This window comes from Camelus dromedarius, chromosome 1, assembly GCF_036321535.1.
Source record: "Camelus dromedarius isolate mCamDro1 chromosome 1, mCamDro1.pat, whole genome shotgun sequence".
Lineage (NCBI taxonomy): Eukaryota > Metazoa > Chordata > Mammalia > Artiodactyla > Camelidae > Camelus > Camelus dromedarius.
Window position 1 is genome coordinate 46,209,790 of NC_087436.1, and position 27,767 is coordinate 46,237,556.

General features: G+C 34.5%; 1 protein-coding gene across 1 annotated transcript in view; it reads left to right on the plus strand.

Moving 5' to 3' along the window:
* The window catches only part of COL25A1 (collagen type XXV alpha 1 chain), a 415,084-nt gene that overhangs the window by 37,795 nt on the left and 349,522 nt on the right, over positions 1–27,767 (plus strand). The window lies entirely within an intron of this gene.

Genomic DNA, 27,767 nt, shown 5'->3' on the forward strand with positions numbered 1-27,767 from the left:
TGCAATGGTAACAGTTATAACAATAGTTTGTATCATTCTTTATAAATTTACAGATGGCATTTAGATACAGAAATGAATTGGGTTAGTACTTTATGTTTGAACCAAATTTTGAAAATCTTTTTCTTTTAGTGTTGATTTCCAACCCTGACCCCAGTTATGAAGGTAATACTATAAGCTTGTTGGGGGAAATTGTAGAATATAAGAAATTATAGGAAAGATAGTTCTACCAACCCAAGACAATGGCTGTTAATGTTTTATCATTTCCTTTTTAAAAAAATGTTAAATGTTTTTACATAGTTGAGAGGATGTGCTATAGATGTTTTATTCTATTTTTTCACTTAACATTATTCAATAAACATTTTCCATGTTCTTAAAAATCTTTATAAATGTTATTCTCAATATTTATATGGTAAAGATATACCATGATTTCTATAATACTTCTACCTATTTCATATACTTCTTTCTTATAATCAGACATTTAAAAAATAGTATAACTTTAAGATAAGACGTTTGGAGGGGATAGGATATGTTCAAAGCAATATTGGTTATCTATAAAAGTAGAAATATTTACTTACTTTTTCAGTTTCAAAACCTTTTTTCCTTCCCTGTTTTACCCAATTCTTTAAATTGGATCGACTGTGTTCCCTGTTCACTTTGCTATGTAGCTCTCTCCAAGTTAAGGAATCAATTTATTAGGAAAATTTATTTTCTCTTGTCCTCTGTTGCTCTACACTCATTGAATAAAATGATATTTTTAAGTGTTTAAAGTATGATATCCAGCAGTTCAAAGGAAACATATTTACGATGTTGATGTTGACAATGTAGGAATCTTTGTATAAGGAACTGGATTGAATGAAGAAGAGGTTTTTTCACCTGTTCTTGCTTTGTACCTGATGCAGCTGCACCCTTGAGTCATAAATTGAAATTTTAGTTCTCCAAGGGAAAATTTCAGAAGATGTTCATTCATCTCTTGTTAGTCACACACCAAATCTTTATCTTCAAAACTCTTCCTTCAGTGCAAGCAACGCATGAATGATAAGGCAGCCTCTGGCTGTATCGTTTGTCTTTTCCTTTCTGTTTTTCTTTTACTGTTGTTTTGAAACTAGCATTACTTTAATGGGGTTAAATGGAGAAAGATGTCAGAGATAGCTATAAAAAATGGAAGTAGATAGTAGTTCTCTGCCTGCATACACATCAAAGATTGTTTATATAAATGTAAATATTTGGCCGTATAAAAATAAATATATGCCTCACATTTGAATTGATGCTTTTGGTAATCCTAACTGCAGTCTTTGGGGGATTGTTCAAAACCATTTGGAAGATCCTTTTTTATAGTTTAATGTGGCATTCCTAATGCAACAGAACTAGGACAATGCCTTCTGAAATTGAAATTAATCAACATAACCTTTGGGCTTTATATATTAAATCAAAATAAAAATGTAGGAGAGGAAAATGTCGTTAGCCCCAGTGACATAATTGTAGTGCCTGTCTACAGGTATTTCTTTTAGTCATCATGGCAATGAAGCCCCATTTTTCTAGTAATCAAGAAGTATCAACAGTATGTTTAGGAGAATCAGATGATACTTTGCAGCCACAGGCATTTCAAATGAAAATTGATTGTTTTGAAATTAGAAAACTATTTCTTAAAGTAAAAACAGGATTTAGTCTCTGAACACCTTGATTGATTTTTCTCATTGTGCAAGTTAATTTTTTTCTCAGTCACTTTGTTGAAACTGCTTGCACGTGGGTAACCACTGACTCCTACACCGATATGTACAGGGATCTGTCCTTTGACAGGCACTGTACCTAGTGTATACTGAAGTGGCTCAGAAGTTTAAGTCCCCACCCCTGCCCTCAAGAACCTTAGCCAGGGAGATACAACATAAGAAGTTGATGTGTTTGAAAGTGATTTGTAAACTTTTCAAGTAATATGAAAATATAGTGGGTTATAATTATAATTAAAATTTATAATTAAAAATTATAATTAAAATTAAAAATTTTATAATTAAAAATAATTATAATTAAAATTATAATTAAAAATAAGATAAAAGTGCAGATGGAATTAAAAATTGTTAAACCATAACTTTTGGCTAGAAAACTCAGAGAAGATATCTTGAAAAGGGCCCTAACTGGACTGGATTTTTAATGATTATATTTAAGAATTTGATAATTTAAGAATGAGAGGATCCTTCAGATAGCAGAAATAGCAAGAACACATGCTTGGGGTTATATTTTATCTGATTATTTCTTCATCGCATTGCAACATAGTGTTTAAAGCATAACTCTAGAGCCAGATTATCATGTGTTCAAATTTTAATGTCTCCAATGCCATTATTATTTTCATTACTGTTAATACTGTTAGTAATATTTGTGTTGTGGTTTATACAATGTTTGGCTGAAAGGTAATAAAAACAATCATTTAAAATGATAATAATGATTGTTAATGTTTATTAAAGACTTACTGAGCAGTGCAGCCTCTGTTTCAAGTGCTTTACATACATTAGCTCATTTTATTTTCAAAATAATTATATGAGTCAAGTACTGTTTTTTTATATTATTTACCCCCATTTTACAGATGATAAACTGTAGGCACAGGTAGATTAACTTGCCCAAAGTCCAACAGCTAGTATAATGGTCACAGAGTGCACAAGGTTGACTAGGGCCAAATTGGGGAGCAGTTCATATATTTATGCGTTTATTTTTTTCAACTCTTAAAACTTTAAATTTGTTCCAGTTTTACTGAGATATAATTGACCTAGAAGTTTAAGATGGACAGCATAATGGGGAGCAGTTAAATATAAGACTGCATATAGGTAACAGAACAGAATATGAGGATGAATGTTGTATGGTTAGTGGAAAACGATTTTGGTTTCTGTGTCAGAGTTTTGGAGAGATTAAGCTATAGAAAGTTTACAGAACACAGACTGGAAGATGTGAGACCCAACTACTGCAGGTTTCAACTGTGAAATTACAAGGGCCTGAGGTTGGGTGGGGGCAGGAAGAATGGAGAGGACTGCCAGAAAGGAGGATCCAACTGGGCTCTGTGACCAACTGGTGAGGGGAAGATGGTGTCCGTGATGACTTACAGCTGTTTTACTTAGGTTAATGGTGATATCATCAAAAGGTAGTCTGTCCTCATATATAACCAACTTCCAAATGCTTAATATTTCAACCAACCTTCTTCAATTCTCTTTCCTTCTTTATGCTGGTAACTCTTGTTAAATCTTGGTTCTCCTCTTAGCTACTTCCTCCTTCAGAGTTTTTTTCCCTGCAGTGCACCATCTTCAGCGTCTCAGTCTAGAACTCATTTCTTTTTCTTTTCCATGCCCGCTTCATTATAGAGTGGGTATGCCGTCCAATGACCTATAATGCAGAGACAGTGTAACCTCATGGAGGGAGACAGAGCTGGGCCTGAATCCCAACTACACATTAGCTGTTGAATAGCAGTATCTTGGATCTTAGCTTGCTCATTTACAAATGGGAACGATATCTACCTTACAGAGTTATTATGAGCACTAAATAAGTCCAGGAAAAAGGCTCAAAACATGGTAGTCCCTTACCAAATGTTATTTGTTCCTTTTGTTCCCGTTGCTCCTATTCAGATATTTCCCCTCAGTTCAAGTTGTTTCCCTGGTGGGGGCGCTTTTGACGTTAGGGGGAATAGCCATGATTTTCTTTTGCCTGCCAGATGTTAAGCTGTGCATTATCATCTTTCATGGTTAAATAGCACAGTGATTGCCTTTCTGTTTTAAATGTGGAATGAGTTAATACTTTAAAAATATAAGATAGGAACTACAAAGAAATGTAATAATAAACTGGTTTTATGTGAAATTACATTTCAGACTGGGGGTGAAAATTTATCTTCAAATTGGATTCTTAAGAGCAGTATGAAGACAGGCTGTGGAAACATGATATGTGAAATAGAGAGTTTTCCAAACCCTTTACCTATCTAGAAATTTTATTTGTACAGATGTTATGAATGATATAATGGTTGTTCTTTTATGTAGCAATTAGAATAGGAATTTCATTTGATTGAACATGCTGTTGTGAAGAGAAAGTATCTCAGCAAAAAACTGACTTCAGACAGGACGATATGAAGCACTTCCTTTGTAGATAGCTGAGCCTGGTAGTATTTGCTGCAGGGGAACTAGTCAGCGTGGTCACGTTAGCTAAGCTCTTACTAGGGATTTGGAAATGACCCACAGGAGACTTTTCCCTGTTTCAGTTAACTTCTGTGGACTCCAGTGTCTCAAGGGTAAAATATTAAAAATAATTTCAGAATGTAGAGTAGGAAGATGATTTAGGTATGATCTAGTGCACACCCTTTTAGAGAGGAAAGAACTGAGGCCTAAGGATTGAAAGGGACTTGCCCAAGATTCCCATATGATGCTGGCAAGTCAGATGTCAAACTTAGGTCTCTGAATTCCCAGTATTCTCGCCACTCTGCCACAAACCCCCCATGAGCATTAACATTATATCAGCCAAACACTGGTCTAGAAGTGAAGCTTCTGAGAAATTGGAAAAAAATTGAGAAATTGGTAAAAAAAAAGTTTTGGAGTATTTATAGACTTGGAACTAAAACTTCTGCAGTCTTCTTTAGTTATTCCTGACTGCTTTTTCTATTCCATGTTTTTTTAAAAATAAATGGAAAAAACTTAGGATTACAAAAATTCAGCTATCCCTCAACTATTCACATGAACTGAATGCTTTGGGAGTATGCATCATGTTGGTACCCTGTGCACTGATATCCCACTGAGGAATGTGAACTCCAGTTTGAGAAGATGCCTCAAAAGTTGTTTGTGATCAAGCTAGTTGCAATTGTACACATTCACCCAAGATGGATTTGATCTGCAAAAATTAATTTTACTGTCTACACATTTTCTGAATGAAAAAAAACCTTACCATTTAGCTGATGATCAAATTTTATTTTATTTTGAGAATTATTGGAAATATGGTACCAGAAGTGGCCTTCCGATACTATACAATATGGTGAACTCTTTTGCTTTCCTGCCTAATTTAAATGCATACCAACACACACACACACACACACACACACACACACACACACACACACAAATGCATGTGACAGTGCTTAAAATGTTCATGTCTGTGTATAGTTTCTCTATGTGGCTCTTTTCCAAAAACCTTCAGGTTTCTGTGAGAGGAGGTGAGATTAAAATTGATGAACAGACAATGTGGAAACTTGGTGTGCTCTGTTCTAAAGCCCAGTTGTGACTTATTTTAACTTAGTAAAGGTAAAAGAGCAGAATGGATATGTCCAAAACTCAAAGTAAGTTTGGTTAGAGTGTATAACAGATGTGGCATTTGTTTTGAGGTAAATATATATGAGATTGTCAGAAAGCATCAATATTTTGAAGTTATCAGTCATTTTAATGAAGAATTTATTTGTTGTTGCTGTTTTGATTTTTTATCAGCTTCTCACTTCTGCTTTCTTGGTTTAGGGAAAAAAAAAACAGAAAAAAGGTATAAAGCTTTTAAAAAACAGTCTGGTACATAATAATAAAGATTATTTGAATGAATGAATGAGCAGTGGTTCCTATTTTGGTGGGGGGTGTATAGTTGAGGGGATGGAAGGGGCTGCATGTAAGAATTCTCTAGGTAGCCTTCCCAACCACATTCACCCTCTTTCCCATTTGAAGATACTCTGCCTGGGAGGAGAACCATGGCTTTGGAGCAAGAAGTTAAAATAAATTTGGAAATCACCCAAACCACAAGGCCTGTGAGCTTTGCACCAATTTTCAATCTCAGTGGACTCTGGGTTTGTTTTAACAATGTGGTATTTTTTTGGTTTGGTGCTTTAAGTTTTATTTTTAAGTTAAATTGTAGTATAAGATGAAGTTACTCGAAATATATGAGTTCAAATGTTATAAGGATACTATTTATGAGTAAAATAATTTTTCATTATGGCTAAGCTCAGAATTCTTGAAAAATTGCAAAACTCGTATTTTTTTTTCTTTCCAAGTAACAGAGCTCTCCCATCAAGTAAAAATTTCATTGAGAAGAGATTTTTTTTCCACCTAAAGAAGATACTTTTTTTTCCCCATTAGTTCAACAACCACGTTTCACCTCATAGAAAAAGATAGCATTTTCTTTGCCCAGTGACTCCAATTCATCCCTAAAGAGTGAGATTTTGCAAGGTTTGTATTTGCATTAGTGCTCTTTGAAACTCAGAGAATTCTGCATAAACACTTAGCACAGTGCTTGATGTACGGTAGAAGCTCAAGAAATGCTAATTTTCCCTTTCCTTTCTTCTCAAGAGATATCTAGAGATATATAAAATTCATTTCAAAGAATTAATATAATTATTGGTTTGGAAAACCTATCAAAAAATTAGAAAAATCTCTGCTGGGCAATGACTCATTTTCAAGTATTGATAAAAATATTGTAACAGGCAAGCTTATTAAAGTAATTCTTTCAATTCAGCTCAATATAACAAAATTTTATTTACTATCTACTACACATAAGGCACTTGTATAGACATTGTAGAGGATAGAAAGATGAATATAACATAATTTCTGTGTTCAAGGAGCTTATGATCTAGGGTTGGTGAAAATAAGGGGGACAGATTCAATATAATGTAATATAATATATACACACATACATACCTTCACATATATAATATAAACATATGAATATATATACATAGCACCTTGTTGAATCCAGGTCTCTAAACTTCTAACCTATTATCCTTTCCACTATACCATACCCAGCTTCTTGAGAAAGGAAATGGGTTTTAATTTCCATCTCTCATTTACTTACTTGGTGTAGCCCATAAATGCTTTAGTGTATTTCCAAAACTTTAAACTTTTTCTCACTATTTAGGGCATTTGAAGGAAGTGTGCACAATTTAGCAACCTACATGAATTATAGATTATTTATAAATAAGCATAAATTTAAAACTTTATTTCAAGTGCACACAGTAACCCAATTTTCTTGCTAACAAATGTTTTATGGATAGAGGGAAGTAGAAATCTTATTGGGCCTGATCAATGAACATATAAGACTCAAGTAATTAATGTTCTAAAGTACTTGAAAACAGTTCACCTAGGAAGTTTAAGTAGGTCATGCATATTTACTTTGATAATTTTTTTCTTTTTGATGAACATTTCCTTTAACAGATGCAAAAGTGAAGTTAAATTTCATCTTGATCAAAGTGCGGTAGATTTAGTATCATTGGCATTAAAATTATGACTACTGTATTGCACATATATGCACATAAATATATAATCTTTTAAATTTTGTCTCTCCCTCTAGATTTTAAGATTATTTTTGCCTGTAGAGAATAAGACAAGTTTTCTCCCCAACTATCTAATAATTTGTGTTGGGCCAAGGTGGGCAGCAGGTAGCTCACTGATACATTTATTGTGCAAGGAACTGCATTATGCCCTGAGGGATAAGAAGATGATGAGGATGTTAGGGTGACGTGACTCTTGGCTTCAAGTTACTTATAGTCTATCAGAGAAATAATTACAATGGGAATTATGTTCCATAAAAGAGGTCCAAATAGAGTGCTGTGAGAATTTAGAGAAAAGAGTTACTACTTTTGCCTAGGAGACTCAAGGAAACCTTCCTATAGGAGCTGGCATTTGAGCTGGGATCTTAAAGGTGAGCCTAGATTTGAACAAAAGGAAGATATTTCTGAACAGTTTATACCATGTATATCAGTTAGTTAAGATGGTTAAAATATCTAGTTCTTACTACAATGTCTGGCACCCCTAGGTGTTCAATAACTGATACTGAATAAGTGCATGAACCACAAGGTTGACTGTATGCCACTAGCTAACTGTTTTCCTTATATGAATACTGTCAGAAAAGTAATTGGAAAATTTTTGCCCAGATGCTGACTTGAACAGTGCCTCTGCACTTTTCAAGGGCTTTAACTGCTTAGTTTCCCTACATTCATCTTCATTAACCATCAAGCTTTGTCCCTGAAAAATGGTGCAGCTGCTTGGTGGTTATTTTACCCACCCCTCACTAATCAGCTGTTCGCCAGAGATGGGGATTGATTTCTGACAAACAGATGATCGTCTGCAGGGAATGAGAGGAGTAGCCCAGCTGCTGGGAGGTGACTAGTGCTCTGGTTTGGCTTTATTGCATCTCATGGGTAGAAATTGATGGATGCTTAATTTCAAGACAGTAATAAAGATAGGGAGATGCTGATGATTTTTGCTTGGAGAAGCTCTGAAATGCTGTGTTTATAGAGGCAAGCAGAGTGCAGAACTTAGTACAATGCAATTCTAGATTCATGTGTCTTCACTGCTGCTAATCGAATGAGTAGGTAGGGCAGAGGACTTGTTCAACACAACTGCCTGGATAACAGATAAAGATTTGATCCTCCATGTAGGATCAAGATATATTCCAGACACACATGTTAGCAAAATAAACCTTTGCCATAGTTGAATATATGTTTATTGATAGAAATTATGAGAGTCTGAAAAAAGGAAATATTAATCACCTTTTGACTAATCACAACTCTGAACAAGATAGATGTAGAATAAAAGGTTTCAAATTACACTGGCTAAGAACTAGAGAATAAGTAATTATAATCATAACAATAAATTTATATAGGGCTGTGTAGAAGGTAAAACGTTCTTATATATTATCTTGACTGTGGAACAAGATGGCCTGTTCTCAGTTCTCATTCTTTTCAACTCTTTTAGCATTTGATTACGTCTCCTTCTGTGAACTTCCTTTTCCTTGGCTTCCATGACAGACAACTCTTTTGATTCTTTTCTTTCTCTGATTTTTCTATTCTAGATCCTCATTTCTTTTGCTGGCTAAAAGTATCTCATGATTTTTTTTTACTTGGGTCTTGTCTCTTATGTCTTTATATTTTTTCTCTTGGTGGCATCTGTTCAGGTGAATCCCATATCTTTTCTTTCAGTTCTGATCTTTTGAGCTGAAGCCCCATGTTTTACCTACCTGGTGGCTATCCACACAGAATGCCTTAGTTTTACTTCACACTTAGCATGTCTAAGATTAGCTTCATCTGCTATATCTGTTCTGTTATCTACCTACTAGTTTGCTTATTATTGAGAACATTCAAGTCTTCCTTTCTTGTGATTCTCCTGTTTGTTGATTTTAAAGTCCCTGCAGTTGTACCTAAACAGTATTACATCTACCCTGATTCAGGCTCCTGCAACAGTCTTTTAGCTGGTTGTGATCGCTGTCTGCTTTGTCACATAAAAACATTAACTGAGGTGGAGAGGATATAGCTGTGGTAGAGTGTGTGCTTAGCATGCACAAGGTCCTGGGTTCAATCCCTCTGTTAAAAATAAATAGATACCTCTGTTAAAAATAAATAGATAAATAAATAAACCAACCTAATTACCCCTCCCCCCAATAAATAAAATTAAAAAGACATTAACTGACTTCCTTTGCCACATCTTTCCTTACCTGACATTGAGAGCCTCCCACGACCTGACTCCTTTCCACCTTTCCAGGTTTATCTCTAATTACTTCCTTTCCTCTGTTCCATATGCTCCAGCTGATCCGGACATTTAAAATTTCTCAAACACACAAACATCAAACCTTCTTATTTAGGGCTTTGATTACATTCTTCTCCTTTATTTCCATCTTTTAGATCCCATTTCAAAGGCAGGTTTCCTAATTTAGAAATAATTTCTTCATCATCTGGAACCCTTACAGCACCTATTCTGTTTCTTTTTTTTAAAAGTAATTTTAAAAAATTGAGGTAACATTGGTTTATAATATAAGTTTCATGTGTACAACATTGTATTTTAATGTCTGTATACACCACAGTGTGTGAACTGTTACACCACAGTGTTTCCATCCATCACCATACATTGATCACCTTTACCCATTTTTGCCCTTTCACTCCCTCCATCTCTGGTAATCACTGTTTTCTCTGTTCTCTGTATCTAGGTGTTTGGTTGGTTGGTTTGGTTTGTTCATTTATTTACTTTGTTTGTTTCTGTTTCTTTTTAATGGCAGTTATTATAATATGTCTTGCACTCCAGTTTTTATTTCTGTGCATTTTTTCATGTAAGATTTTAAAAGGTAAGACTCATATGTGGTTTCATCTTTGTACCCTCACAAACCCCAAAACAAAGGCCTCTTCCTAGATGACTTAAGTTTATAAAATGAATAAATATATTAATAAAGAAGTTTAACAGAGAGAGAGGAGAGAACAAATAGGAGAAAGAGGATAGGCTCATATATAGAGAAAAGTGAGCATAATAGAGTCAACTCTAGAATTAAATTGGAATACAAGAATACAATTTAATTCTAAAATATTTATATAATTTTAAGATTGTTGAGTGTTTATTCAGACATATTTTGATTTAGCATAAAGATACAGATATGTAGATGTACTAATTATAATGAATGTATTAAGAAGGTTTACCCAGTATGATCTCAAGTCATTTCTGAGAAACAAGAGTGCCTTGAGATATAATGGAGTACTCAGTCATCACCAGTTAGAGTACTGTTTACTTCCCTTACGTTGTTTGAATATCCAGTGGTCAGAATTTCATTGGTGTAAATGAAAATGATTTTACTTTAACGATTTGCTTGCTGCTGGAACTAGCAATTTTCTAGCTCTCCCATTATGCTCACTATACAGGTTTATCAGTTGCATTTACTATCTCTGCTTAATTTAATAATAAGATATGAGTAATTGCATGCACTATGTTAAGGAAAATCTGAACACTGACTTTTATTAATCACCACTGTTTTAAAAAGTGGCTTCAGCAGACTTAGGGAATTTGAAATACCTGCCTGTGATAATGTCTATCTTCCTGCTTAAAAATGATTTCCTGCTACTTGGGATGCTCTTATTGTCGTTAATATTTTCATTTTGGGTATTACTTGATGCTTTTTCAGCAAACAATTTTTTGTTACTTAATAAAACACAACTAGGTGATCACCTATTAAAACAAAAAACAATAGCTCAAGCCGACTCTGCATACCTCCCCTCCCACCTTGGGCATAGTTCTCAACATAAGGCTTCTTTATGTTTTTCTTTTAAATTTAATTCTTGCTTTGTGCTGTAGTTTTGGTAATTATCGTCTGCTGTGTTTTTGCCCAGTACCCTGTCCTAGTGACCTCCACTGTGCTCTAGCTCCTCGGTCCCTGCAGCCACGGTTAATCCTACTGGTGTTCACTTAATGTCTGCACAGTGATTGGGTGAATGGAACCAGCACTTGATTTCTAGTCAAACCTGCTGCTTGCTGGTTGTGTTCTCTGCTTGTCTGAGTGTTTTCTGCCTTTTCTTTGACCATCACTACGCTCCACACATATGGTAGAACATCTCTGTTATTGCAGGTTGGGCCTCTATCATTGCTGGCTTCTCTGGAGTGGGCTTTCAGTAGATGCTTTCACCTTTGAAATAAACTTTCTTTCTGCTCCTTCATGCCAGTTAATTATCTCATACATATTAGTCCCAACCCAGAGGGCGAAGTCCCTGGAGATCTTGCAGGCTTCTACCTTTGGTTGTAACATACAGGATCATGTTGGTCTATGAGAAGGATGTCCCTATTTCCTGGTTTACCTAGGACAGTTCTGGTTTTTGCCTGCTATTCTGGTTTAATTACTAATAGAACCCCCTTCACTCTCATAAGTAAATTATATAATATGATCACAGCTTCTTCCTAAGATATGACAGTAGCTGAAATTAAAATTTTTGCCTTATCTGTATCAATTTTAGTGCCATACTGAGAAAGTCTGAGGTTTCATTTTTAAAATCAGATAACATAAGCTGTCTAGGTTATTAAGTGATTTGGAGTTTATAGCTATTTGAAAAAAGATTATAAAGTGTAAAGATATAAATGGACAAATCAAGACAAAACATTTTTCTCAAAGCCCACACATTTATTTGTATATTATATTATCATAGGCTTAAGAATTCCTGAGAAGACAATTTTAAAAGATTTGTTTCATTCCCCTTATCAAATAGTCCGCAAAGCAACACACTGTCCAAGACACTTAATTTTGCATGCCTAAAATTGTATTTGTTTAGTTATGTAAACTCTTTTGGGGACCATATAGTGAAGTCCTGCAGTTATTGAATCACTCAAGTGAGGAATGATAACAATTCTAAAAATACAGTATCTCACTTTTTTTAAAGTGATAGCATGCCGTTCATGTGCAGTGTAGCAGAAAATGACTAGGCCCTGGTAATTATTCTCAGGGCTGCTGTCTGTGAATTAAGGCTTAAGTGCCTTGAATTGCAGATGCTTCAATTCCTTTTTATTCACGTTGTAAAGTCCCCTAAAATTATTGCAAATTACAGCAACAGAAAGGGAACAGTGGATCTTGTGAATAAATTTAAATGAAACACAGAGTAAGGTCTACAGGGTGACACAGCAATTTCTCTGATAAATTCTATAAACTGTAAAGATATTATTATCCTGCTTTTCCTAATATTTCAGTGGATACTGAGATACTGGAAAAAAAGGAAAAGATAATCCACCATATAGACACTATGCTTTTCCATTGTGCACACCTAGTTTACCATGACAGGGAGTTCAGTGTCTACGTTTGGGCTATTTTTCATGATGAGGAAACAAGTCTGCTTTTGTTTCTTTTCTTCTTATATTCTCCTGCCTATTCCAGGATAGGTAAAGAGGATAGTATTTTAATATGATTATAAAGTCAAGAAAAGGGGTTTACTGTAGTCTTGGGCTGCTTTGTGTAAGTTCTGAGAACCTTTATGTAGGAAAGAGGCTTTATCTCGCACATCTCTTTTGACTTTGACTTCTAACTTCACTGCCTCCAGTAATTTTTTACACAGTTCATTGTGATTTAAAATAGATATGAGAGACTGTGACTCAAAGTCATCAGTTTTATAGGTATAAAAGGGACATGAGAGGATTTATCCTTCTGCCTTCCATTAGCACCACAACTCCCAACTCAAGAGATGGTCATTTGTGTCAGACTTGAAGACTTTTAGAGATGATAGTCCATTCCAACATTAAACAACGCCACTCTCCGAGACATCTTTCTTCGATCTAACCTGAGTCCTTCTTCATATTGGAATTTAAGGCTGTCTCCTTTGGTTCTGTCCACATTGTAGATAGAGAACAGCTGGTCACTGGAATAACTGATCAAATACTTTAAGAATGTTATTAAATCATCCATCAGTCTTCCCTTCACCAGGCGCAATAATCTCAGTTCCTTTAATCTTTCCTCATAGATATTACTTTCCAACCCTTTAATCATCTTTGTGGCTCCTCTCCACTTTAGTAGAGTTAAATTTGAACCCTACAAATTGGGTACAGGTTTTAAAAAACTGTTCTTTTTAGAATAAAGAGTAACTATCTATCTGGTCCTACAAAGCTTTTGGCAAAGTTACAGCTGCACTCAGAGGCCTCTTTCATCCCAGAGGCAGAGTTGGTTCCTAGACCTTTTCCTTTCAAGTTCACGGAACAATTTTTTCCACGTGTGTTGATGGCGTGAAGACTCATGGGGTCAAAAAGAGATGAAGGCTTAATTTTAAGGTGACATTCCTTCTAACTCCTATTTTCTTCCTCCTCCTACATTGAAAATTTTTATTTCATTTATGACTATTGAAGGAATATTTTAAGTAGGATAGTTAATATTGAAAAATCGAAAAATTTAAAGGTATCAAAAAGTACTTAGAGAAAACTTCTTTTAGGTTAATGAAAGAAATACAAATATATTTGCTAGGTTAACAATGAATAATTATTTTGTGTTAAGAACCTCTCAAACTGTGCAATTAAGAGTTAAGAAAGTTTTCATGAAATAAAAACGCTGATCACTTCCATTTGTTTTTATGAAAGAGTGTGTCTAGATTCAAATAATGTCAATATCCAGGTAACTTTTCCATAGAATGTGGATTTTAAGTAACAAAGGAACAATTCAAATATAGTATGTGACTTCTGGTCTACTGGCTTTATGCTATAAGCCTTGTCCAGTTCAAGCTCCATTTTATGCACGCTAATATTGGCTAGTCTCCCAGACCATAAAACTACCATTCTTAATTTGACCTTCAACCCCACCCCCCCACCTCTTGGAAAACTTTGACAAATTGTGTGTTGGTGTGTGTGTTTATTGCAGGGAGTGAAGGGGAGTGCATATGGATTAAGAACATTCATTATTCCAAGGTCAAGGTTTGCCTTTTAAAAATGAGGCTAAAGACTTTCAAGCAGAATAGACTACTAGAAAAATTGTTGGTGGAAAATGACTTATTACACAAATGATATAAAGCTGAGGAAATGTGGCTGTGAAACACAGCAGCTATTGGAGTTTTTGTAGGAAAAGCAGGATGACAAGCATACAAGCATGTGCAAAGCAAGCAGTATTCCACTTTATGAAAGCTCAGGACACTGATTATCACAGATAGAGAATGTGGTCTCTATGAAAGATGAAGCCCATCATCCATTAATATTCCAGACCCAGGGCTCTCAGTCTTTGTATTCAGCTCCCATTACAAGCTTGACACAACTAAAGGACACGAGGTGGAAAAAAGTCAAGACTTGATATGGTGTCTTTATGTCAACTTTTTTTTTAAAGTGCAATAGAAGTGTATTATACTTGCAATAAAAAAGACTTATGAACATATCAGGAATCTGTACAAATGAATTAAAGTCATGGAGGTAGTTGTCTGGGGGTAAGGTTGGGGTTACCAGGTTCCACTAACTCTACTTCAGCAACAAATTCTAAATGTTTCCTGTGTCGTAAATTAGAAACTACTTGTTTTTAATTAGGACCATCTGTAAGCTCAAAAGGACTTGAGGACTAAACGGGTGCCAAGGTGAAAACTGGTGGTGTTTATTCCACAGGCCAAATATTTTCTGCTAGACAAATATTTCATAGATTTGAGTTAGCATGTGACCTGTTTCCTCTAAAGGTCTCCCATTAAGTAGATAACAGGTGATTAAAAGATGGTGTATAGAAACCATCGAGAAAATAAGACCAGCTTCCCTAGTGTATATATGATTTAATATAATTTTCATCAATAGATCTTCATGATTAAAACAAGGTATCTGTTATTTTAGGGATTAGGCAAAGAAGATGAAAATGAAGAAACATGGCACTCCAGAAAATATAGACCACATAGATGACATTTTGGAAAGAAAGAGGTCATTTAAATGAGAAAGCAAAGAAAGCTGGCAAAGCTTAAAAGGAGTAGCTTCAACACAGAGCAAGAATGATTTGGCTTTAATGGATATTACAGATTTCTAGAATGTGAGAATTGTAAGACATCTTAGAGATTGTACAGCTCAGTCCTTTAAATTTATAGATTAAAAACAAACAAACAAGTAAACAAAAACACTGAGTTGCAGAAAGGTCTTCCTTTCTTTTGTCTCTGTATTCTGCTGAAAGGCTAGTGAGATGAATACTAAGATAGTGAACAGTTACAGCAAATAAATGTGGGAGGCATTGTGTAGTGTTCTGGAAGAATGGATCTCCATTCAAATTAAGAAATAATAACATCGATTTTAGGAAAAGCCATTAAGGACTCTCAGGAAATTATTGTTACTCTGTATCATTTCAGAAAAGATTTATAATTAATATGAGATAAGAAGATGTGCAAGTGATCACAATTTAGTAGCAGTAGTTGAACTTACTGGACTGCCACATTATTGGGCAGACAAATGTATTATCTAACTTAACTCTTATCTAACTTAATTATCTTCTATATTTTATAGCTCAATAAATTGAAACATAGATTAAACCATTAGCTCAAGTGACAGTCTCAGGGTTTGAACTCAAGTCTGCCTGCCTGTAGAGTCTGTTCATAACTGTGATACCACTGTGCTTTTGACTATACAAAGCAAAATACTAGTGTACTGCAAGAAAGATGTATATGGACTTATATGTGGAATTGAAGGATTGGAGAAAATCACTTGGGCCAAGGTGGAGGGCAGGGTTGAAGGTGGGTCTGATGGAGATGGTGGTCCTCATAATGGCCTTTGAAAGATGGCAGATTTTAGATAGATATAATGAGAAGCATGTTCCTGAAAGTTTAAGGATGCCATATTTTCTTTTAGCAATGATGGGATGGATTCCAGAATAGTTGGTTCAAAGATTGCCATCAAACCATCCCTTTATCAGTGTACATTCTGAGCATTAATATGAATGGGAATTTGCCAGTCTTGGCTTTAAATAATCCTTAGGATGACTCCCTTGTTTACTTATATAATTTTTATTTCTCTTTTTACTGCCTTGGTTGAAGGCTTATACCATTGTAAACCTTGCATTTGAAAAGTTCCGTCTGGGTGAAACCTAATTTCCCCACAATATGTTGGGTTCTGAAAGAGAATTTTTCAAAATGCTTCTGGCATAAGATGTTTTATTCATCTCTGTTGACAGATGAATTGACCTTGCTTTCTATTTCCTTGGTTGTGCCATTTATTTGAACAGTCATGCCTCAGCACTTATTTTTTTGTAATATGTAGATCACATAAGAAATTTTTTATATTTCCTTTCTGGTGATCCATGAAGAAGAGCAAAGAGCTGCTACTGGGATGCTGATATATATATAGAATTTTAATAAAATAAAGTCTATTGTAAATTACATCTTTTGTACATAATTGATTCAGATGACACTCAGTTATTTAGCATGTTCAACTGACCAACTGGAAGTATAGCTGTCGTTAAACAAACTTCTTTATCAGCTTTAATATTACATGTTTCTAACACTTTGAAGTCATTCTTTCATTTTCAGTAATCACTCTACATAATTTAAAACCATATAGCAGTGTTCCTAGAAAATTTTCCTTCTATACTCAAGAAAACTATTTTTGAGGGACAAAAAGAGCCCACTGCATTCTGGTTATCTTTCATATCAGTTCCTGTTGAGAAACAAATATAATCAAAAGGATTAATATTAGTAGATTTTAACATGCACTATACATTGATATTTGGAAAATATAAATCATCAGAGAGAAGTATTAAACCAAAGAATGTTCTCAAAACAAACAAGTTTATTTTAAAGTGTTGTAAGACAATAGATAACAAGGTACTTCTAGAAAATAGTTGTTTGGAGGAGAGACAGAGTTAAAATGCCCTTCTTAGATTAGGATAACTTTTTCAATATAAATAATATTTAGCAGTCAACTATATTTTGTGCCAGTCATATAGACTGAACATAATTTATTCATTTCCTGAAGTATTGAATGAGGGAAGTGGCCATTTACGGTTATACCCGTAAGTTGTATGAGAGCTTTTAAGAATGAACTGGAGAAGACTCCAGTTTGGTGAATGACTGAGTTTCCTCCAATTCAAGACTAATATTCTCTGCTAGATTCTATTGCTTCTGCTGCCTGGTAAACAAGAAAATTCAGAATAGCTATTACATAGACAAACTCTATCTTAGTTTCTTAAGTGTATCTTGCTTTATTCATCAGATGTATTCTTGAAAAATTTTGTGTAACATAGAATTTTTTAAGTTAGATGTTTTAAATACATATTGGAACTTCTCATTTAAGCGATATTACAAAAGTGAAGAAATGTTTGGCAAAATTTCTCCAAAGTTTTATATTCCAAATTTTTGTACGTTGGTGATTTTGTTGAGCTGTTATTATTTTGCAGTAGGCTATAACTCTTTATCTTCAAGCAATTTTATGAAGAATACAAATGAAATAACTACAAAGTGTAAGGAATATACAAGAAATCAATGTTACATATTTAAGCACACAGAGAAGGTTATACCTATAGCTGACTGCCCAATCGGTGCCAAGTCGCATATTATACTTAGAAGTAACTTTGCCATAAATAATAAATATCTTTGCCATAGAGGAGATTACACCTGAACTCCCTGCAAAATCTGTGCCACACAAGAGGGTCACATTGAGACCTATTTGCACAGTCTGTGGCATAGACTGAGTTTCACCTATACCTTGATTGTTTTATGATTTTACTGAATGAATTCTGTAAGGTCTGTACTCTTTGAAGTCTCTGCTCAGTTAGCTTAACTGTCAGCTAATGACTGTGCAGAGATTTCCTTAAATGCCTTGAACCAATAAGTCTCTATTTTGAGACAAGTTTCTCTCGTAATCTAAGATGGCTGCCAGCAGCAACTGGGACAACACATTCCTTGGGGTGGGAGGGTGGAATCGGAGGGTGCGGGGACAGAACTACCTTCTCTGAGCAAACCAGAATGACATAGACTAACTCTTGCCTGAGACATGTTAATTGCTGGCAAAGGGGAGAAAATTCTCATAGTTGGCTTGATTTAAACATTTGGAGTGGAATGAAAGTTGGAGAGTCAACCACATTGCTAGCAGAGTTACTTCTGGAGAATAACTTTAAATAAGGGGAAGGCATAGTCTTGAAAGATAAAAGCAGCTGGGAAAGGGAGGACTGGAGACAATGATTGAGAATTCTTGCCCAAGCTTTGTCTTCTGTTTTTGACTTCGTCTTTATTTATGCAAAGATGCATTTTGATGTGGGAAGAATGTTTACTTTAGCCATACTAAGATTAATTTAAAAAATTTGTCTATATAGACTTCTATTCACTTTTTAATTTTCTGTACTACAGTAAGATTTGTATGAGGTTGCTTCAAGGGACAGTGTGGGGCAATGAATGGAACATTAAGAAAAAGTCTGTAAGGAGTAAGTAGGTAGGTTCTGTTGCATTTCTGTTACTCAAGTTGGGGACCATTGTTATGTTTGGAAGCAGTAGCTGTGATCTGAAGAGCATGAAATTATTCAGTAGCTGGAGAAGGGTGACAGGGTTGTACCTATCAAGTGGTATTAAGTATGGTACATTATGTTCTTTGGCCCCTAGAAGCTTATAATTACCCACTGCAGAACATCGCAGCATGAGTAATGGAGCTTCATGTTCTATATAGTAATGTCAGATGGCTCATTTATTAGTCATTCTTCACAATATCTTTGTGAAGTGGACCAATGTTACTATAATCATTACCTGTCTCCTATCTGATGAATAAATTGAATCTCAAAAATATGAATCACATTACTAAAGATCACACACATAGCTTATGAGTAAGTGTTTGAATAATTTCTTCCAGTGTTTGTTCAGTGCTCATTCAGTGAGAGTTTCCTTCAGCAAATGGACTTAAGTATTATTTCTTTCAATAGTCAAGAAAAGAAAAATATCCACAGACTGTCTTTTAGTCTCTGTTTCCTGATGTTCATAAGGTGAGATAGTTTTGGACTAGTAGAACCAGAATAAAGACGGCAGTCTGGGTACTATAGAAAGAAACCCAGTGTAATTAACATGTAGGGACAAAGAAAGAACAAGAGAAAGAGAACATGGATTTAGCAGCCTCAAAATAAAACTATAGGTAATACATTTATTAAGTACTTAATGATGAGAGTGATTATATTTTCATTAGGCAGCACATTCCTTTCTCTTGCTAAGTGAATTGGAATGTTCTACAGCTGATTAACATGGAAAAGCTGTGTCTCCCTTAAAGAAACAAAAACAGCCCCGAGTCCTTCAATTCATAATATGTAGGTTAAAGCCATATTTGATAGGAAGGAAGAAGGCAAAATTCATTAAGTACCCAAAGATAGTTGTTGCTAACATTTGGTCTCATTCCAACATTTTGGACTTCCTCTTTTCCACTGCAGATAGCAATTATCACTTTTTAATGTGGCTTTGAAATTTTAGAACAGAATCCTTGTGAAGTGCATCAAACATTCTTGAACTGTTTTCAGAACATTCTTTTCATGGAGCCATGGAACCAGCTGCTCTTCTGCCTTAGTCAGTTAGCATTTTGTCATTGATGCTTTTAAGACTGTGTGTATGATAAAACAGAATCTGAGACATTGATCTCGTTGCAGCTATTTTAAGGAGGCAATTACAGCAAAATGAGACACTGATTTATAATGTATTGTTCACTGGTCTAGACCAAATTACATGATTTGTCACAGAGGTTACCTATGTATATCACTCAGGAAAAAAAAATACTATGGATGTAACTGCAGAACAATTGAATGGACTTTTTTTGTGCTAAAGGAGAATGCAGTCTTACATTAGGGAATTATGGACTAAGGTTCTTGATGTCCTTTATAGCTACATGAGCGCATTGAAATGAGGACACAACTAATAGGATAATTCAGTCTGAAAGTCCTTCTGTTGAAGACAAAGTTTTACTCATTCTATATGTGTAAAAAGTGAATCCAAATTTCAGCCAAATTACAGGAGTGTTGCTTAGCACCAACATTCTTGGATCCAATATCTGAAGTCATCTTGTAATTTTTATTGACTAAAACAGTAATCATCTCACTTCTTTTCCTGTGTGCATTTTAGAAAATCAGTTGGTATAATGGGTTCTGAGTATACTGTTTCAGAAACACATAGGGGAAAATTGTCAGCGTGGATTATGATATGTTCTCTTGCTCATGTTTGGCTTACTGATAAAGTATTGATGTTTGTACTTATGGCTTGAAGGTACATTTCTTTCTTTATATACACTTACTCTACAGATTGATTGTGTTTAGAACTGGGTGACTTTTGAAATCAACAGCAATCATACTTGGATTTTTAGTAACATCTGGGCTAACCCAAGAAATTGAGGTGATGACTTCAGAATTCTTTGACATTAATTATTCTATGCCAAAGAACAATCATGTGTTTAGTAATTATATATAACTAAGTTCTATGTTAGATGCTTTTTATACTTTAACCTGTGTACTTTTCACAGCACAACATTTTGGTTAAGGATCTAATTTCCTTATTTTGCACTTAAGGAAATAATCTCATCAAGTTTCTCATTTGCCTAATCACACAATTCGTACCTGGGAGAGCTAAGGTTTAAACCAGGTCTGTCTGAATTGCAAGGCCATGCTTTTTCATTCTGTCATGTTGCGTTTCAACCATAGAGAGACAACTACTTCAATAAATGCTAATCAACCTGTCTAGAAAATCTCATTTAGTCTGGATCATCAGGATAGAATTCATAGTATAAGAATAAAGTAAGCAGAGCTACAGTGCCCATTCAAATAGACTTCTTTTATCACCTCCCTGACCACACACCTCATGTCATGTAAAAAGAACCACTGTCTTCCTGCAGTTGTCTTTCCTGGATTTCTCTGTGAAATTTTGCCCTCTTTGATATATAATATCACACTCCACAAACAAGAATGTGGTGCAGCTTGAGACTGGCTTAAGCTGAACTGGTGGTCACTAAAGTCTTATGTGTAAAATGAGGAAGTTGAATGAAATAATAGCTAAATCTTGGAACGTCTACATTGTACAATTCCAAGAGGTATCGATTAGTTTTTCACATATCATGAGACTGGATTATGAGTGGTTTTTGAAGACTACAGGGTAATCAATTTGTAATAACAGTAGTTATATTGAATAACTCTCACTGACCATGAGTAATTTTACTGATTAATGTTTAATTTTTATCAACATTTTTGAGTTTGTATTTTTGGTAGTAGAAATATATTTCTGTGTTATCTAACCTCAATTTCTTCTCTATGCCACTGATTTAAGTAGTCTGTTTGAATGTACTTTTTCTATCTTTAAATTTTTTTTAATTAGTGCTTTTGAAATAGAACCTTTGGATTGGCATACTGAGTTTGGTGAAGATGCTCCCCTTTTTGACAATTTAAACAGCCTGTGTTTGGCATATCTCTGGTAAATTTTATAGCCTCTTCTAGGCACTTAAACAATGTTAAATACACATGTAATTAAGACTGAGAAATTTTTGATTAGATGCCGTAACTGTTGATTGTCCTGAGGCAAGAAAGATAAATCATTGAAAATGTTATAAATAACACCATTTATGGTGCAATAATGTATTTTAGTACAGTATTATATCATTGAAAAAGGAACTTAGAAATGCTGTTGTGTATATATCAAACCTAAGGTAAGGACTTTCACCTTAATAGTAAAAATACAGTAGATCCTTATTATTTATAGATTCTGTATTTGCATTTCACCTACTTGCAAAAATTTATTTGTAACCTTCAAATCAATACTGTGGCACTTTTGCAGTTTTACACAGACATGCACAGAGTGATGAAAAATTTGAGTCGCCCAGCACTCACATTACCAGCTGAAGTCCAGTAAGGTGATACTTGGCCTTCTTGGTTCTGCTCTTAAACAGCAAAAGGTTTTCTTTTGCAGTTTATTTAGAGCCACATTTTTGTTTGTTTGTCTGTATTTTTGTGCTTTTCGTTGGTTGTTTCACTGTTTGATATGGCCCCCAAAGTATAGTGCTGAAGTGCTGTCTAGTGTTCCTCAGCATAAGAAGGCTATGATTTGCCCTATGGAGAAATTATTGTAGTCTAGCTTTACTTAGTCTTGAGTAATAGTTTTGTTGCCCATGTGTTTGACATTAATGAATCAGAAATATCTATTAAATAAGATACCTTTAAACAGAAACACTCATAAAACAAGGTTATGTATTGAATAGTTCATGAAAATGATGTGCATCAGAGGCTCACAGGAACCTAACTTTGTATTTCCCTTAAGAGCAACGCTTCAGAATTTGCTAATGTAATGTTTGTGGAGACTTTATCAAACTTAACTACTGAAAATGACAATAGACTATAGTCAGAGTCACAATAAAATGGCTCAAAAATAATTAGGAAGATTTTTTCAAATGTAGCTACTTTAAAATCAATTTTTCTTAGGGGAAGGGGGCAACCCCACAATTTAAAGTGATTGTATATTTTTGCCAGATGCTTCTCCTGGGATTTTCCTTAAGACGTATGTATTACTCTTATATAATTTTATTCATTCTCACTTTCAAATTTTACTACTTCTTTAGACCTATACTGTAAATTACTGTATAATTATACAAAAATGACATTTTAGTTAGTTATGCAGGTAGGCTTTTAAAAAGGGATTTTGTTTAAAGAATGATGCAGGTAACCCCAAGATAGGCTATTCATAAACAAAGAGAAAGAAAATCTTCTTTACATCCTACTCAGCTACTGAACTCTCAGGAATTCCAATGCTACAAATTCTGGTGGACCCTGCACATAAAAGGATCATGGTCCTAGTATATTTGGTCTCTGGTTAAGAAAGGGATCCATAGAATGCTATAGCAAGTTTTCACATTATAGGAAAAGCCTTGGTAAAACTCAATTCCACCTGCTCTGATGGCCTAAGAAACAAGGGAAGTCCTGAGCTTTTTCTTGGAATTGTTAGGAGATGAGGCTTGATTAATACTGAACACATTAGTTTAGTATATTAGGTAGGGATTGAGTGGTGCTTTTCATGAATCTCTGCTATTTTTCTATGGGCAAGTTAATATTAAATATTTATTTTACTGAAAACTGTTCTGTTAAATTAATTAAAACAAAGTGGCTCTGATGCTGTGGGCTGCTTACCTAAGCAAACCAAAGTCTAAGCCCGTGAATACCTCAAGGTTACGAAGTCAAAGCCTAAGGACAACCGATCACAAATAACCAAGTAGACTTTAAGCTGTAGTCGGTCAGTAATTTCCTTGCTTCACTTCTACCTTTTCTCTGTAAGGCTCTCAATAAGGGTCCTGTTTTACGCACTAACCTAACCTAACCACTTCCAGTTTGGCTCAATTAGAATTGATTTTTGCTCAAATAAACTTAAAAATTTTAATATGCCTCAGTTTATCTTTTAACAATTCTTTGTGGACTATTTTAGAAGTAGTTGTCAGACACCTACTGATGTGGTCATATGATTGGAGAATCCAACCTTCCTGAGAGCTGACTGCTGTTTTCCTCAAAGTGTGGTTCCAAGATCACCTGCATCTTGATTAGCTGGGGGGTTATAGAGTTTGCAGATTTCCTAGGGACTCAATCTAAATTGATTTTATTAGATTTTCTGAGAATATTGCCCATGTATCTGTATTTTTAAAAAAAACCATGCTGGGTATACTACAGTTTGAGAGAATCACTCTCCTACTGAGTTGGTGAAAAACCAGAATTACTATCATATTTTAGTCAAGTAATTTACATTCTTTGCCTGAAGTAGATTTTTTTTTTAATCTCTAAAGAGTACAAATATAGCCCAAATTAGGTAAACCTAATACGTGAAAATAAAGATAAACTCTAGGATGATATGTTAAATTAAGGTGACTAATATTCAAACATATATGCCAAACTTAGAAATGTGAAGTCTTGTCTCTTTAAGTGCAGTCACTCAAGGTACCTCCATATATGGTCTTCCACATGTCCTTCCGCACATATTTTAGTGGGCAATGCCAGTGACTTTTTTTTTTAATATTTCAGAGTTTCTCAGAACCTGATTGATAACTCCCCTACACCAGTTGGATTTCTTATCCCTCCTCGTCCTTCTCTTTCTTTCTTTTTAAATACAAATCCATCAGGCTCATCACTGTTATCACAAGTCCTGGCTCAGAATAACTGTGAATATTACTAAAAGTCATTAGCACTCTTAAAGGATAAGAAAAAACTTGAAGACATCAAAAATATTAAAAATTCCCAAACAGGAGTTTAGAATATGTTTAGAATAATGAAGTGAATATCAATATAACACCTTAAGATTTTTACTTGGAAGAGGACAATATAAATTCTGAGATGTATATTTCAAACTTAATAGCTATAGATGTACTTCCTAGGTATGTAACCTGTATATCCTTATTTATACAAACTTCTTACACTCAGCACTAGTCACAAACTAGTTGGTATCCTACACCTGGCTGTAAAAGACATTATTTAGTAATAAATATGGAGGACTACATCATGTCATACCTTTACTGAGGCCCTACTAGATGCAAGACGATAGGCTGATGAGTAAGACGATAGGCTGATGAATAAATACAACAGATAAGACACAGTTTCCTGTGCTCTGAGGAGTTTTGAGTCTGCTAAGGTGCTTACAGTGTTATAGGAAGAGAATCATCATTTTCACCCAAATAAAGATATAATTTAATTTCCTCATTAATTAAGATCGAGCTGGAGGTGGGAGAGACGTGCCCTACACCCTTTCTCTCAGAACTCTTTTCTGCCTTGGTTCTGGGTGCTGCTAACTGTTAAAAACGCTCATCAACCAATTTCCCCCTACTCCAAAACTGTGGAGATTTAGGGTTTTAAAGTCAGTGTTTAGGACACAGAATCACTTTTAGTGCAGTTCTGTTGGTGAATCTGGAATGTAATAATAATGTCTGACATTTTCATGTAAAAATGTACCCTAAATTTCTAAGGGCAGTTTAAGAATAAGATTGAAGACTATCTGGTTGTGAGACTGTCTGGTTGATGTATTAGAATAAAAATTATTTTGGGTAAGGTCTGCTATGGTGGCCTGATTAATAGGCTGATACAGATTAGAAATATGCAAATATCTATAATAATATAACGTTTACATTTTTATTTCTGTAGATGACATAAAATTAAAAATTACAGCATGAGGAGATTTAGCCTGGGAATAAAGAAGCATTTCTTGATAATGTGTGGACCTAAAGCACCTTTAAGAAAAGATACTGAAGTATCACTCCAAGAATTAATCCTTGGTCTATTTGAGTTGGTTTATGTATATCAACTGAATCAAGAGGATTAGGTTCTGTGGTACCATTTAGGCCTCTGAATACAACCTGCATGTGCCCACATGCTCATATACATGCAACCACTCACTTTTAAATTAGTTTATTAGTGTTAATCATTTTTATTTAATTAATTAAACTAATCATATTTCTTTCCAGGTCTATGCAAGACAGAGTTATTGAAATAATAAATTAGATTTGTAGAGAGTGTTTAGTCAGGGAGTTATTTAAAACAATGCAAAACAGAAAGCAACAATGCAGCTTTTCCATTCAGCAATGTAGATTTACTTCATCCTGAGCCCAGGACTGACAGTCTCCTTTGGGAATAGGTCTGGTTTATAGCTGCAAAGACAATATAACCTTTTAAAACTCTCTTGGGTCACTGAAGAAATAGTTGACTAGGTGTGTGAATAAGGCTTCTAAATTGTACATTTAGCATTAACGTAAAGGGAGTGGAATTTATAAGTTATCATATTAAAATGTTTTTCTTTGTAGTAATTGTTAAATTGATTGTTAAATAGCTTAATATTAATTATTGAGAAATAAATTCTTATAAATACTTAGTAGAGGCCCAAAGCTTATAAAGTTGAGTTTTTAGTTTATCAAGGTTCTCTGAAAATCAGCTTTTTAAAAATATAATTGTTTCAAGTTTTGAGAAGTATTAGAATTGAGGTTAAAGAATAAAGAATTATTTAGGCTGGAGAGGCTGTGGAGAAAAAGGAACCTTCTGTACTGCTGGTGGGAATGTAAATTGGTACAACCACTATGGAGGACACTATGGAGGTTTCTTAAAAAACTGAAAGAAGACTAACTCTATGATCCAGCAATCCCATATCTAGAGAAAACTATAGTTCAAATAGATACATGCACCCCAATATTCATAGCAGCACTATTTACAATAGCCAAGACATGAAAGTAACATAAATGTCCGTCAACCAATGAATGGAAAAAGGAGATGTGGTGTGTAAGTGTGTTGTGTGTGTGTGTGTGTTTGTGTGTGTAATGGAATATTACTCATCCATAAAAAGAATGAAATAATGCCATCAGCAGCAACATGGATGGACCTAGAGATTATCATATTAAGTGAAGTAAGTCAGACAGAGAAAGACAAATATCATATATCACTTATGTGTGGAATCTAAAAAAAATATGATACAAATTCTATTTACAAATGAAAAACAGATTCACAGACGCAGATGAAAAACCTTTAAGACAGGCTTTGTATCCAGTTGAGTTGCTTTTGTTCAAAAAAATCTGTTTTGTAGAGTTACTTCTGAATATCTCATCAGTTGAGATAAGCCACAAATACCTAAAGTAAACTAACTAGATGTGAACTAAATGTCTGCCTAATCTCAAGGAATCTTCAGGTTCAGAAATATAGGCTCACTGAAGAGCAAAATCAGTTCATCTTTAAAATAAAATGTAATGAACCAATAAAAGAACTACAGTTCATGTTGCTGACATCACACTAAATGTCTTCCAGAAAACAGAGATTCTTCTCACAGTATGATTTTGATGAATTTTTCCCTTATAGAATATACAGAGACTCAATTGATTGAGAACTCAAAACAATTGGTGGCTATGATATGGGTCTGTTGCCTTTATTAGATTAGAAGTAAGGCTACAAATGACATATGGTACCTTCTAGTCTGCTTTCTAATTAAAAAACAAATAATATATATATATTTTCCATTGCATTAGTGAGCACAGTACAAATAAACATGACTTGTTTTTCAGGAGATTATAAAAGTCTAGAAATGAACATACAAACATTTTGATTTTAACACAACTTTTTCAAAACAGAGTATCAAAAGAAGTTGATTTATTAGAAGCTAAATTGACATTTTATAATTTTATGTCATATAGAAGGAAATCTGAAGAAAAAACTAAAATTATAGCTATAGCATGGACATCAAGGAATTATTGGCCTTTTCCTTCAGGCTGAGCTAAACTAAACTCTCCAAGTCCTAGGAGGCTGCTTATATTAAGATGTTCGAGGAGTCTCTCAAGCTCATTGAGAATGACAGACAGGAATTGGTGAAAATAAAGACGTAGTATAGGAGAGGTAAAAAGAGTAATTAAAAACTCATACCCAGCTTTATGTTTCCTTTTTGGGGGGATGGCACAGAGAGTTGTGGTGCGGGAGGTTAAAGGGCGGAAGGAGAATAGAAGGAAGAGGCAGGTAGCATGGAATGGATAGTAAGGTTAAAAACTAGTAATTAAAAGACTTAAATGATTTGTTCCTAGTCTTTCTTTTACCTTAAAAAAAAACCCAAACATAAAACCTCATCCTCTGTGTGACCAACTGCCTCAAGATACAGGCTTCTGAGAAGTGAGAAACAGTAGATA